Source organism: Lagenorhynchus albirostris, chromosome 20, assembly GCF_949774975.1.
Source record: "Lagenorhynchus albirostris chromosome 20, mLagAlb1.1, whole genome shotgun sequence".
NCBI classification, from domain to species: domain Eukaryota; kingdom Metazoa; phylum Chordata; class Mammalia; order Artiodactyla; family Delphinidae; genus Lagenorhynchus; species Lagenorhynchus albirostris.
In genome coordinates, this window is record NC_083114.1 from 31,718,004 (window position 1) to 31,731,585 (window position 13,582).

At 35.7% G+C, this 13,582-nt stretch overlaps 1 protein-coding gene across 1 annotated transcript in view; it reads left to right on the forward strand.

Annotated features, from left to right (window-relative positions):
- BRIP1 (BRCA1 interacting helicase 1) overlaps positions 1–13,582 on the forward strand; it is a 204,216-nt gene that overhangs the window by 16,708 nt on the left and 173,926 nt on the right. The gene's annotated exons all lie outside the window — the stretch shown is intronic.

Sequence of the window (13,582 nt, forward strand, 5' to 3'; positions counted from 1 at the left end):
CCAGTTTTGAGTTAGATTCTCATCTGGAATGTTCCTTGTATTTCTCAAGAACATTTTCTTTTTTTTTTTTAATTAACATTTTATTTTTATTTTATGTAATTAAATTAATTAATTTATTATTTTATTATTTTTGGCTGCATCAGGTGTTTCTTTTTTTATCATCTTTATTGGAGTATAATTGTATGGATATGTATGTTCCTATTACCATTTTCTTAATTGTTTTGGGTTTGTTATTGTAGGTCTTTTCCTTCTCTTGTGTTTCCTGCCAAGAGAAGTTCCTTTAGGATTTGTTGTAAAGCTGGTTTGGGCGTGCTGAATTCTCTTAGCTTTTGCTTGTCTGTAAAGGTTTTAATTTCTCTGTCAAATGTGAAATGAGATCCTTGCTGGGTAGAGTAATCTTGGTTGTAGGTTTTTCCCTTTCATCACTTTAAATATGTCCTGCCACTCCCTTCTGTCTTGCAGAGTTTTTTGCTGAAAGATCAGCTGTTAACCTTATGGGGATTCCCTTGTATGTTGTTTTTCCCTTGCTGCTTTTAATATATTTTCTTTGTAGTTAATTTTTGGTAGTCTGATTAATATGTGTTTTGGCATGTTTCTCTTTGGATTTATCCTGTATGGGACTTTTCTGTGCTTTTTGGACTTCATTGACTATTTCCTTTCCCGTATTAGGGAAGTTTTCAACTATAATCTCTTCAAATGTTTTCTCAGTCCCTTTCTTTTTCTCTTCTTCTGGGACTCCTATAATTCGAATGTTGGTGCGTTTAATGTTGTCCTAGAGGTCTCTGAGACTGTCCTCAATTCTTTTCATTCTTTTTTCTTAATTCTGCTCTGCAGTAGTTATTTCCACTATTTTATTTTCCAGGTCACTTATATGTTTTTCTGCCTCATTTATTCTGCTATTGATCCCTTCTGGAGAATTTTTAATTTCGTTTATTGTGTTTTTCATCGTTAGTTTGCTCTTTAGTTCTTCTAGGTTCTTGTTAAACGTTTCTTGTATTTTCTCCATTTTATTTCCAAGATTTTGGATCATCTTTACTATCATTACTCTGAATTCTTTTTCAGGTAGATTGCCTATTTCCTCTTTGCATCAGGTCTTAGCTGTGGCACACGGGATCTTTCGTTGTGGCGCACAGGCTCTTCGTTTCAGTGTACAGGCTTCTCTCTAGTTGTGTGCGGGCTCCAGAGTGCACAGGGCTCAGTAGTTGTGGTGTGCAGGCTCTCTAGTTGTGTCATGTGGGGTCCAGAGTGCGTGGGCTCTATAGTTGTGGCACGTGGGGTCACCAGTTGTGACACTCAGGCTCTGTAGTTGTGGTGCGTGGGCTTAGTTGCCCTGCGGCATGTAGGATCCTAGTTCCCTGACTAGGGATCGAACCCACATCCCCTGCATTGGAAGGCGGATTCTTAACCACTGGACCACGAGGGAAGTCCCTACTTCCCAGTTTTTAACACTTACCTTACTCTTAATATCCTCTCCACAGGCTCTTAGTTACATTATGGACAACACCAGTTTCTCTGAGACCTCCTTGAAGACTGTGACTGTTTTATTCATCTTTTTGTTTCAAGCACCTAACGTAGTGCCAGGAACCTAGTTGTAGACTGAGTAAATGAATACCATAATCCCTGCCCTCAAAGAGCCTTCTTTTAAATTCTTGAAAATACTGAGTGGGGGAAAAGAATAGTCGGTTATCTTCAGAGAAGCCTTTATGTTTGGAGAAGTCATCTCAGGAGATTTTAATGTCAGTAAAAATATATGCTTTATGTTTGCCAGTGTTTTCTTGCTCGTTTTCTTTAACTGTACCTTATTGTCTTCATAGCCCTTACTATTTGAATTTATTAGTCTACTTGTTTATTATCTATTTGCCCTGTTAGAATGTAATGTCAATCTTTTTCACGGGCATCTCGGCTACCTAGAACAGTGTATGGCATATATTAGTTGCCTAATAAATATTTGTTGGTAGAATCTTATTGAATTCTTTTTTTTTTTTTTTTTTTTTATGGTACACGGGCCTCTCACTGCTGTGGCGTCTCCCGCTGCGGAGCACAGGCTCCGGACGCGCAGGCTCAGCGGCCATGGCTCAGGAGCCCAGCCGCTCCGCGGCATGTGGGATCTTCCCAGACCGGGGCACGAACACGTGTCCCCTGCATCGGCAGGCGGACTCTCAACCACTGCGCCACCAGGGAAGCCCCTTGAATTCTTATAATGACTTTGAGGCAGGTACTATTGTTATTCTCATCTTACAGATAAGGAAACTCTGAGAAGTAAGTAATTTGCCTAAGGTCACAAAGCTGGCAAATAGTGGAGTTAGATCCTACCTAAGGAGTCTGATGCTCTGGCAAATGCTCTAATTACTTTATTATACATTCTCTAAAATGCCTCAGAAATTCTGGAGCCGTGTAAACAGTATTCTAGCACCAAGATAAGGGAAAAAATATGTAGAAGCCTCAAGGCTAAAGAAATCAAGTATAGAATAATATGATTGATAATAGCTAAAATAAGATAAAGTTTTTTGCTTTTTAAGGATTTTTTTTGTTTCGTTTTGTTTTTACTGGTTAAGAGAATGAGCTCAAATCAGAGTGCCTGGGTTTTAATCACAGTTCTGCTCTTTACAACCTTTGTAACCTTGATTAAGGTTTTAAACTATTGCTACTTCATTTTCCCATTTGTTAAATGGGGATGGTAATAGTATCTGTCTTACAGGGCAGCTAGAGGATTAAACAAGTTAATACTTACAAAGTGCTTAGATTATACTTGGCATATCTTGGAGCTTATTAAGTGGTAAGTGGTAGTAAAAGTATCATCAGCAGCAGTTGTAGTAGTAGCAGCAAATACTTACATATTTGTATGCTGCTGATAAAAGGTATTATATAATACTGGTTAATAATATTAATTTTCAGAAGTTAGGTTTATAATTAGCAAATTCTTTTAATATGTGTTAAAGATGTTTATAGCTCAGCGTGTTTAGGATCTAGACCACTTGACCATAAGCAGAGCTATTGTGCTCCTGGCTGAGTATCTTAATTTTAAACTAAGTTCTTTGATTGATTTCTTGTTTTGGTTATGTACTATGTTGATCATTTATTATGATCTTCTTATTGGCAAAGTATAATTGTATCTGTACATGTGTATCTATATCTTTATATCAGTTTTATTTTTAAACCAGAAGTTACAAGTTTTCTTCCTTGGCTTTAGCTGGTATAGGTCTACATTGCTTTAGAAATGCAATAATTTTTCATAGATGGGTGATTTATTACTCATAATGTTAAAGGTATGGGTTTCTGACAGTTTCTTATAAGTTTGAAGATTTATTGAAGAAGCTAAATCTCAACTAACTCTAGTAACTCAAATGGTAACATTTCACTAGTCAACAGAACTTTTGTTTGTAAGAAGACATAAGTGATATATGCCATGCTAATTAAGCATGCATAAAGTAAATTTGTCAGACACCAGAGTACTTTTGCAATGACAGAAAAGACCATATGGCCGAGCTCTAATATTTGTTCTTTTTTTGGTAGTCTATAGTGAAAAGCATGAATATATAAAGTAACTTTATGAAAACCCCCACAAATACTTAGGTAAAATGATCTGTATTCTCAAAGTAATTTTTTTTGTTTCTAACAAAAATAGAGTAAGCAGTTACAATAGAAACATAATTAGTACAAAATGTAAAGTTTTAGCTAATGTGAATGTTTCTTCCTTTTGTACTTTAGTAAATTGTTAGTGAATTTTAGTAAATTGTTAAGAAAACCTGTAGTTTTTTGTATTTTGGCTATCATCTTAATTTTAAAAGCTTATGGTAATATTTTTAATAAATCTTACATGGATATTTAGCAGTAAATAATACTTCTCGTTTTTCAGAGAACCAGGGCTAAACATTTTCATGGATATAATATAATAAAGAATAATGGGGATACGCGTAGGGGTAATTTATTTAAAGAAACGAGTCTTTGAGTATAGTAATATGTTTTTCCCTGCTAGAAATTTACTTTGGTTTCTGGTACAACTTTTTTTCTCTTTCTCTTTTTTAATGAAGGTATAATTAACATTTAATATGTTAGTTTCAGGTGTACAACATAATGGTTCAATATTTGTATACATTGCGAAATGATCACCGTAAGTCTAGTTAATATCTGTCACCTTACATAGTTACAAGATTTTTTTTTCTTATGATGAGAGCTTTTAAGATTTACTCTCTTAGCTGCTGTCAAATATTTAACACAGTATTATTAACTGTAGTCACCATCCTGTACATGACATCCACATGACTTATTTATTTTATAACTGGAAGTTTGTACCTTTTGACCTCCTTCACCCATTTCTTCTGCTCTTCACCACCATCTCTAGCAGCCACCAATCTGTTCTCTGCATCTGTGAGCTTGTTTTTTTTGTTTTTGCATTGTTTTTGTTTTTAGATTTTACATACAAATTTGCCTTTCTCAGTCTGACTTATTCCACTACACGTAATATCCTCCATGTTCATCCACGTTGTCCCAAATGCCAAGATTTTATTCTTTTTTATGGCTGAATAATATTCCATTGTGTATATATACATATACATATATATGTGTGTGTGTATACACACACACACACACACACACACACACACCACATTTTCTTTATGCATTCATCCATCTATGGACACATATTGTTTCCATATCTTGGCCATTATAAGTAATGCTGCAGTGAACATGGGAGTGCATATATGTTTTTGAGTTACTGTTTTCATTTTCTTCAGGTAAATTCTCAGATGTGGAATTCCTGTATCATATGGTTATTCTATTTTTAATTTTTCTGAGTAACTTTCATACTGTTTCCATAGTGACTGCATCAGTTTACATTCTGCCAACAGTTCACAAGGATTCCCTTTTCTCCACATCCTTGCCAATACTTGCTGTTTTTTGTCTTTTTGATAATAGTCATTTTAACAGGTGTGAGGTGATGTTTCATTGTGATTTCGATTTGCATTTCCCTGATGATTAGTGATGTTGAGCATCTTTTCATATACTTGTTGGCCATCTGTATGTCTTCTTTGGAAAAATGTCTCTTCATATCTTCTGCCATTTTTTGTTCGGATTGCTATTGAGTTGTATGAATTCTTTGTATATTAGATATTCGTCCCTTATCAGATACATGATTTGCAAATATTTTCTCCTTTTCAGTAGGTTGCCTTTTCACTTTGTTGATGGTTTCCTTTGCTGTGCCGAAGCTTTTTAGTTTGATGTAGTCCCCCTTGTTTATTTTTGCTTTTGTTGCTTTTGCTTTTAGAGTCAGATTAAAAAAACTATTGCCAAGACCTCTGTTAAGGAGTTTACCCACCTATGTTTTCTTCCAGGAGTTTTATGATTTCAGGCCTGAGGTCCAAGTGTTTAATCCATTTTGCGTTAATTTTTGTAGGTAATGTAAGATAGTTGTCCAGTTTCATTCTTTTGCATGTGGCTGTCCAGTTTTCCAAGCACCATTTATTAAAGAGACTGTCCTTTCCCCATTGTATAACATTTTAAAATCATTGCAAAGTGGCTTGCTATAAATCACGAAAAATATTTTCTGTAAATTCTGGGATAGGTGATTTCATAAAAAGTAGAAGAAAAATGTAGTTTCATAATGTTTAATATTTATTTTATATCAGTTTCTGAAGTGAGTTTATCACCAAAACTTTTAGATAAAGTAATTTTAGAAATGCAGTCCATATTTTAGAACTTTTCTTATGTTGAAAGATCATATGCCTCATATTTAGGTATCATATTTTAATCTAGATTATCTACAGATTTGAATAAAGTAAATTGAGGAACATGGGAAAGAAACATTTCTTTTTAGGACCTTTTCCTTCAAATGGGAGGAAAAAGAGGGTGGGACTAGATTTAATATACCTTATATCCCATTTAACTGTGATACCTCTAAATTCTAATGATGCTTTTCCTATTTTGATCCTTATAAGATTATATTAGGGAGCATTTATTTTTTAGAAGAATAGTTATTTGGATTGGTATATTAATTGTTTAGTTCTCTTATCCCTACAAAGATATAAATGTTACAGTTTTCATACATTTAAAAACTGCACTTGTATTATTTTCTGGAAAACTCTCCTCCATAAATTAAATGATAAATTAGTTTAATGATTTCTGTTTTCCTCTAAATTTGACATTAAACTTTTTTATGTTTTTCTTTTAAGTCTTAGTTTTTATGAAAATAATTTAGCTTCCAACCTGTGAATTGAATTGGGTAGTTGTCTTTTACCTTCCTATCATCTCCAGTTTCCTCACTCTCTTCAAGTCAGAAAATGGTGTCAGTACCTCCTCTCTTAAATGAATTACCTTCCAATGTCCCCTGCTTTTTCCCTTTCCTTGCATTTTACTTAGTTTTATTATTTTTTTAATACATCTTTATTGGAGTATAATTGCTTTATGATGTTGTGTTAACTTCTGCTGTACAACACAGTGAATCAAGTATATGCATACATATATCCCCATATTCCTTCCCTCTTGAGCCTCCCTCCCACCCTCCCTATCCTACCCCTGTAGGTTGTCACAAAGCACCGAGCTGATCTCACTGTGGTATGCAGCAGCTTCCCACTAGCTAGCTATTTCACATTTGGTACTTGTATATATGTCAGTGCTACTCTCTCACTACGTCCCAGCCTCCCCATCCCCCCACCCCCATGTCCTCAAGTCCGTTCTCAATGTCTGCATCTTTATTCCTGCCCTACCACTAGGTTCGTCAGTACCATTTTTTCTAGATTCCATATATATATGCGTTAGCATACAGTATTTGTTTTTCTCTTTTTGACTTCACTCTGTATGACAGACTCTAGGTCCATCCACCTCACTACAAATAACTCAATTTTGTTTCTTTTTATGGCTGAGTAATATTCCATTGTATATATATGCCACAACTTCTTTATCCACTCGTCTGTCAGTGGACATTTAGGTTGTTTCCATGTCCTGGCTATCGTAAATAGTGCTGAAAATGAACATTGGGGTACATGACTCTTTTTGAATTATGGTTCTCTCAGGGTATATGCCCAGTAGTGGGATTGCTGGGTCACATGGTAGTTCTATTTTTAGTTTTTTTAGTTCTCCATACTCTTCTCCATAATGGCTGCACCAATTTACATTTCCACCAACAGTGCAGGAGGGTTCCCTTTTCTCCACACCCTCTCCAGCATTTATTGTTTGTAGACATTTTGATGATGGCCATTCTGACCAGTGTGAGGTAATACCTCATTGTAGTTTTGATTTGCATTTCTCTAATGATTAGTGATATTGAGCATCTTTTCATGTGTTTGTTGGCCATCTGTATATCTTCTTTGGAGAAATGTCTGTAGGTCTTCCGCCCATTTTTGCACTGGGTTGTTTGTTTTTTTGAGATTGAGCTGCATGAGCTGCTTGTATATTTTGGAGATTAATCCTTTGTCAGTTGCTTCATTTGCAAATATTTTCTCCCATTCTGAGGGTTGTCTTTTCATCTTGCTTATGGTTTCCTTTGTTGTGCAAAAGCTTTGAAGTTTCATTACGTCCCATTTGTTTATTTTTGTTTTTATTTCCATTACTCTATGAGGTGGGTCGAAAAGGATGTTCCTGTGATTTATGTCATAGAGTGTTCTGCCTATGTTTTCCTCTAAGAGTTTTATAGCATCTGGCCTTATATTTAGGTCTTTAATCCATCTTGAGTTTATTTTTGTGTATGGTGTTAGGAAGTGTTCTAATTTCATTCTTTTACATGTAGCTGTCCAGTTTTCCGAGCACCACTTATTGAAGAGGCTGCCTTTTCTCCATTGTATATTCTTGCCTGCCTACATTTTATTTATGTATTTATGTATGTATTTCTTTTTGGTCTCACCATGCGGCATGTGGGATCTTAGTTCCCCCTACCAGGGATTGAACCCATGCCCCCTGCAGTGGAAGCACAGAGAGTTAACCACTGGACCGCCAGAGAAGTCCCTCTTTACATTTTAGATTCATGTTTTTATACAGATAATTCATATTATCAAGGATCAAGGATAATTCATATTGTCAAGGATCTAGTGAGGCATCAGTCTCCGTGTGGTCAAAATCTAGTTAAGAAAAAACATATTTTAGAATAGAATGTTAAAATTCTGATATTACCTTGTTCTACCGCTCATAACCATTTTCTCTAGAATTTATTTATATGTATTCTCTTAATTCTTTTAGCAAATCCTCACAATGAGTGAGGTATTCTCACAGACACATTCTTATGCTTATACCTGCTGTTTATTAAACAAGTGCTAACATTGTGTATATACTTCTAGAAAACGTAGTGTCTATTTTTGCCTAGTGTGTAGAAAAGAGGTGGGTCCAGCAGAGTGCGCTGTTGATCTTCAGGTAAAGTGTTGGTGTTGGGCAAAGCCTTGGTCTGTTCTTCTTCCTCTTAAACCCTGCCTTTACTTTCTTTTCTCTCTGTCTCTCTTTTTCTCTCCCTCTCTTTCCTCCCCCTCTTCCCCTCCGTATCTCCCTTTAATGCTGAAGATATTCTCAGGAGAAAATGACCAATTTATTTTGAAAAGCTGTTATTTTACAAGTCATTTTCTCGTAGTTTTACTGTACTTTTTATTTAAAATAACTGCTTGTATAGTGAAATAATGCTTACTGTGTTTCAGGAACTCTTAAATAGTCTAGAAATACTAATTTACCTGGTAAATACAGGTTCATGTGAGTTAATGCTTATTGCAGGTCCTTTTAAGTTTTCAGTGGATTTGACAATTTTCAGAATAAAACAAAAGAATTTAATTGAATCCCTATAATAACCTTATGAGGAAGGTGTTAATATTTTCTTCAATGACAGAAGAGGAAGTTGAGTCACAGATAGTTTAAGTTCATGTCACGAAGCTGATGAGTAGAGGCTGGTTTAAAACTCAGGCATTCTGGCTCTAGAATTAATCCTCTCAGCCACCTCACTATTATGCCTCTGAATCAACTCTTCCCGATGACCTTTAGATTAAAGACAGTTCATTTATATACTTTCACAGGTAATATTATGTAGATATTTCATTTAATATTAGTTCCTCTTTCAGTCTCTCTCTCTCAACACCCTGTTCTTTTATGATGCTTACCAAAGTTTATGATTACATATTTATTTATAGGTTTCATGGTTTTACTTGCCCCTTTCCAGGCTGTCCATAAGGACAAGTGTATTGTCTCTCTTGTTCACTTTTTTATAACCAGCATCTGGCACAGGACCTGTGCTTATATTTGTTGAATAAATGAATGGAAAAATGGCTAAAATTAAGAAAATGTACTCTTTACCACCATTTCTTGTGGCTTACAGCTTTTACTCAGATCCATATACTTAAAAAGGTGTGACAGTACTGTTAAATAGAGGAGACTGAAAGCAGGTTTTTAAATGTTTTTTTGCTTCTTCTGCAGTACATTTTGGTTGTAGTTTATGTACTAGCACACAAAAATAAAAGATCAAATAATGATTTCAGGGACCAAGAGGTAAATTGGTGCTTAATATAAACAAAAGATTAGAAACAACTTTTGTTTTCTGTAGCTACTCTGTGACCACACTGTTAAATAATATGACCATCTAGTTGAAGTATAGTTTATTCAAGACAGCAAAATTTTTGAAAACCATTATATGCCAAACACTTAAAAACAACTTACATTTCTTTGACAGTTAATAATAATGATATAATGATAGCTTTTTGGAACATGTACGTGTGCCAGGCAGTTTGTACGTTCTGTCATATATCCTTACGTGAACTCTGTGAAGAAAATAGAGCGGATATTAGTCTCATTTTATAGATAAGAAAATTGGAGCCCAAAGATACTAGATCATTTGACAATGGTCATAATTATGGATATATGGTAGGACTGTGATTTGAGTCTAGTTCTAAAATTGAGCTGAATATAGATTCATGGAAAGGAGAGAAAAGGAATGGCTGGGAAAATTTTTTGTTTTCCTGTTGGCTTATGAGGAAAAAACAAAGTTACTTGTCAGGAGAAAAGAGATTTTATTATTCAGTATGTCTGGCCTTAAAATATCTTCTTTTAAATAGTCTGCAGTTGGGGAAGATTAAATTATCTTAAACATTTTGTGTATTTTACCTACTAAAGAGTCAAAGGAAGTTTTAAACTCAAATTTTAAAAAAAATTATGAGGAACATACATTGTTTGAAAAACCTTTAACAATATAAAGCAGTACAGAGTAAAAAATTAAATATTCTCCCTTAAACTATTACTTCCATCCCCCTTTCTGCTTCCCAGAAGTAAACAAGAGTAACACTTTCATGAGAATCTTTCTGGATCTTTTTGTATAAATTTACAACAGATATTTTTCATAGTTCTGTTATAGTTAAATTTTGTTTTTTGTTTTTTTTTTACATTTAACCCTCTTATTTATAGAGTTTATTTTAATATATGTATGAGGCCAGGTTCTAACTGTATTCTTTTCCAAATAGATGATCAATTGTCCTAGGGTCAACTAAAGAATAATTTTTCCTGATTTAATTTTTCCTTTGCTGTTATCATATACTAAATTGTTATATATACTTGGATTGGTTCCTGGCCTTTTTTTTTTTTTTGCGGTACGCGGGCCTCTCACCGCTGTGGCCTCTCCCGTTGCGGATCACAGGCTCCGGACGCGCAGGCTCAACGGCCATGGCTCACGGGCCCAGCCGCTCCGCGGCATGTGGGATCTTCCCGGACCGGGGCACGAACCCGTGTCCCCTGCATCCGCAGGCGGACTCTCAACCACTGCGCCACCAGGGAAGCCCCCTGGCCTTTTTTTAAAAATTTTTTTTTTTTTTTAACATCTTTATTGGAGTATAATTGCTTTACAATGGTATGTTAGTTTCAGCTTCACAACAAAATGAATCAGTTATATATATACATATATTCCCATATCTCTTTCCGCTTGCGTCTCCCTCCCTCCCACCCTCCCTATCCCACCCCTCCAGGCGGTCACAAAGCACCGAGCTGATCTCCCTGTGCTATGCGGCTGCTTCCCACTAGCTAACTACCTTACTTTTGGTAGTGTATATATGTCCATGCCTCTTTATCGCTTTGTCACCGTTTACCCTTCCCCCTCCCCATAGCCTCAAGCCCATTCTCTAGTAAGTCTGTGTCTTTATTCCTGTTTCACCCCTAGGTTTTTCATGACATTTTTTTTTTAAATTCCATATATATGTGTTAGCATACGGTATTTGTCTCTCTCTTTCTGACTTACTTCACTCTGTATGACAGACTCTAGGTCTATCCACCTCATTACAAATAGCTCAATTTCGTCTCTTTTTATGGCTGAGTAATATTCCATTGTATATATGTGCCACATCTTCTTTATCCATTCATCCGATGATGGACACTTAGGTTGTTTCCATCTCTGGGCTATTGTAAATAGAGCTGCAATGAACATTTTGGTACATAACTCTTTTTGAATTATGGTTTTCTCAGGGTATATGCCCAGTAGTGGGATTGCTGGGTCATATGGTAGTTCGATTTGTAGCTTTTTAAGGAACCTCCATACTGTTCTCCACAGTGGCTGTATCAATTTACATTCCCACCAACAGTGTAAGAGGGTTCCCTTTTCTCCACACCCTCTCCAGCATTTATTGTTTCTAGATTTTTTGATGATGGCCATTCTGACTGGTGTGAGATGATATCTCATTGTAGTTTTGATTTGCATTTCTCTAATGATTAGTGATGTTGAGCATTCTTTCATGTGTTTGTTGGCACTCTGTATATCTTCTTTGGAGAAATGTCTATTTAGGTCTTCTGCCCATTTTTGGATTGGGTTGTTTGTTTTTTTGTTATTAAGCTGCATGAGCTGCTTATAAATTTTGGAGATTAATCCTTTGTCCGTTGCTTCATTTGCAAATATTTTCTCCCATTCTGAGGGTTGTCTTTTGGTCTTCTTTATGGTTTCCTTTGCTGTGCAAAAGCTTTTAAGTTTCATTAGGTCCCATTTGTTTACTTTTGTTTTTATTTCCATTTCTCTAGGAGGTGGGTCAAAAAGGACCTTGCTGTGATTTATGTCATAGAGTGTTCTGCCTATGTTTTCCTCTAAGAGTTTGATAGTTTCTGGCCTTACATTTAGGTCTTTAATCCATTTTGAGCTTATTTTTGTGTATGGTGTTAGGGAGTGATCTAATCTCATACTTTTACATGTAGCTGTCCAGTTTTCCCAGCACCACTTATTGAAGAGGCTGTCCTTTCTCCACTGTACATTTCTGCCTCCTTTGTCAAAGATAAGGTGACCATATGTGCGTGGGTTTATCTCTGGGCTTTCTATCCTGTTCCATTGATCTATCTTTCTGTTTTTGTGCCAGTACCATACCGTCTTGATAACTGTAGCTTTGTAGTATAGTCTGAAGTCTGGGATCCTGATTCCTCCAGTTCCTTCTTTCGTTCTCAAGATTGCTTTGGCTATTCGGGGTCTTTTGTGTTTCCATACAAATTGTGAAATTTTTTGTTCTAGTTCTGTGAAAAATGCCATTGGTAGTTTGATAGGGATTGCATTGAATCTATAGATTGCTTTGGGTAGTAGAGTCATTTTCACAATGTTGATTCTTCCAATCCAAGAACATGGTATATCTCTCCATCTATTTGTATCATCTTTAATTTCTTTCATCAGTGTCTTATAATTTTCTGCATACAGATCTTTTGTCTCCTTAGGTAGGTTTATTCCTAGATATTTTATTCTTTTTGTTGCAATGGTAAATGGGAGTGTTTTCTTGATTTCACTTTCAGATTTTTCATCATTAGTATATAGGAATGCCAGAGATTTCTGTGCATTAATTTTGTATCCTGCCACTTTACCAAATTCATTGATTAGCTCTAGTAGTTTTCTGGTAGCATCTTTAGGGTTCTCTATGTATAGGATCATGTCATCTGCAAACAGTGACAGCTTTACTTCTTCTTTTCCGATTTGGATTCCTTTTATTTCCTTTTCTTCTCTGATTGCTGTGGCTAAAACTTCCAAAACTATGTTGAATAAGAGTGGTGAGAGTGGGCAACCTTGTCTTGTTCCTGATCTTAGTGGAAATGCTTTCAGTTTTTCACCATTGAGGATGATGTTTGCTGTGGGCTTGTCATATATGGCCTTTATTATGTTGAGGAAAGTTCCCTCTATGCCTACTTTCTGCAGGGTTTTTATCATAAATGGGTGTTGAATTTTGTCAAAAGCTTTCTCTGCATCTATTGAGATGATCATATGGTTTTTCTCCTTCAGTTTGTTAATATGGTTTATCACATTGATAGATTTGCGTATATTGAAGAGTCCTTGCATTCCTGGAATAAACCCCACTTGATCATGGTGTATGATCCTTTTAATGTGCTGTTGGATTCTGTTTGCTAGTATTTTGTTGAGGATTTTTGCATCTATGTTCATCAGTGATATTGGCCTGTAGTTTTCTTTCTTTGTGACATCCTTGTCTGGTTTTGGTATCAAGGTGATGGTGGCCTCGTAGAAGGAGTTTGGGAGTTTTCCTCCCTCTGCTATATTTTGGAAGAGTTTCAGAAGGATAGGTGTTAGCTCTTCTCTAAATGTTTGATAGAATTCGCCTGTGAAGCCATCTGGTCCTGGGCTTTTCTTTGTTGGAAGATTTTTAATCACAGTTTCAATTTCAGT